Source organism: Fukomys damarensis, unplaced genomic scaffold (genome assembly GCF_012274545.1).
Source record: "Fukomys damarensis isolate Sample0158 unplaced genomic scaffold, DMR_v1.0_HiC HiC_scaffold_6, whole genome shotgun sequence".
NCBI classification, from domain to species: domain Eukaryota; kingdom Metazoa; phylum Chordata; class Mammalia; order Rodentia; family Bathyergidae; genus Fukomys; species Fukomys damarensis.
Window position 1 is genome coordinate 20,746,072 of NW_022900918.1, and position 1,713 is coordinate 20,747,784.

A 1,713-nucleotide genomic window follows, 5' to 3' on the forward strand; every position below is an offset into this window, starting at 1 on the left:
TGCTAGAGTAAAGACTTGTGTGTATGTGTTGCCAACTACATACACTGCTCTCAGGCTCATTTTCTGACGTGTCCATGTGATGTCATTGACAGCAGGTAAGTTTTCTGACAATCAAGGTTATAAAAGTGTTGAGTCTTGCATAAATAGCCATAATTTTGCTGTCATTCAGTAATGAGGTGTTCTAGAAATGCTGCTTTGTACGCATTGCTTGTCAAATGATGCAGCTTTGGAATTTGAGTCTCTAGGTATCTAGAAGATTTTATGACCGAGTTACTATCTAATAATTAAAATATTTTTTAAGAAATCATAAACATTTCCTATCTTGGTAGTCATCCTGGTCTTGTACTCCCTTCATATTTTCTTGGTTTCTGTCCTGATGTCCTCTTAGCACAGTCTGGCTACATGGTGCATCCTTAACCTCTCAGCCCACAGCAGCAGCAAGCTTGTTTCACACCCTCCCTCACACCATTCATCCACGGGGTCAACATTCTGGTCCACAAAGCCCTTCCCACAGAGGAAACTCAATGCTTGCGAACTTGTAACAAACCAGGCCTCCCAGGATGACAAGCCATCCCGAGATGACGACTGGGAGCAGCAGCTTGTTGGCTGTGGCTTTTCTGGACATTGAATCTTTCCACTTTTGCTCAAGTTTTCTCTTGTGTTTGCATCTGCTCTTGATGCATTCCAGCTGGTCTAGCTGAACTCCCCGCTCTTCTGTGATTTCTGAGACAATGTGGTCCGTCCCGGTGGTAATCCGATGAGACCGCTGAATACTCTAGGTGACCTGGTTGAGACTTTCAGTGCCTTCCTTGCAAAAGCAGTGCCACCCTAGACTGGAGCGGATTCGTATGCTCGTTCTCCACACCATGAGCCCCGTGCTTCGTGTCTCCTCGGCTCCCAGGAATGGCTGTCAAAGGTGTCATTCTTACCTCCCGATGCAGTCTGCCAAGGTCCTTCTGGTAGTTTTGCAGCTTAAGACATCGTGGGGTTACGGTAAGGCAGGGGTGAATACCGTAGTTCCTCCTCCATCTCTGCCAGCGTTTCCTGCTGGCTTTTGTTTCCTTCTGCTTTTCATCAAAATCTCTGATCAACTTCACCCTGGTCCTAGTGGTCCTCAGCAGCCAGTCGGGCACCATCGTAGGTCTTCAAGGAGGCCGTGGAAGATCGCGTGCAGCTTCTCAGAATGCACCAGGAGGCGTAGGAGGCGGCCATGGAGTAGCCACAGAGACTCTGGACGCTGGGGCCCTTCTTCTGGCCGCGGCAAGCCGCCCACCCCTAAGCCATCACGATGACTGCTGCAAAGCCGCTGCCTCCTAAAATATTTTTTTTTAATTACCAACATTTCTTTTTCATTTGAAAAATGTATTTTCAGAAAAAAATACTTTCTAGGAGTAATGGCAATTAATAAATATTTGATGAGGTGCCAATCTCGGGTTACTTACCTAATCTTGTGCAATCTAATACTATTGTATAAGATATTGGGAGTTGGAAGTATCCATGTAGAATGCATTCTGTAAGTTACACTGATCATAGTGCCTATGTAGGGTAAGGCTTTGACAAACCAAGGACTATGTAAGATCACACAAAATATGTTAATGAAGAAAATATAATCAATTTTTAAAAATTCTTGGCCCAAGGCATATTCATATAAAGTGTTGAGTTCCATCATGCCCAACTCTCTTAAAACCTAAACCCAGAGAGCTGATGAAACAA

At 44.8% G+C, this 1,713-nt stretch overlaps 1 pseudogene; it reads right to left on the reverse strand.

The window, feature by feature from the left end:
• Window positions 1–481: 481 nt before the first annotated feature.
• On the reverse strand, window positions 482–1,212 carry LOC104870008 (annotated as a pseudogene).
• Window positions 1,213–1,713: the final 501 nt, after the last annotated feature.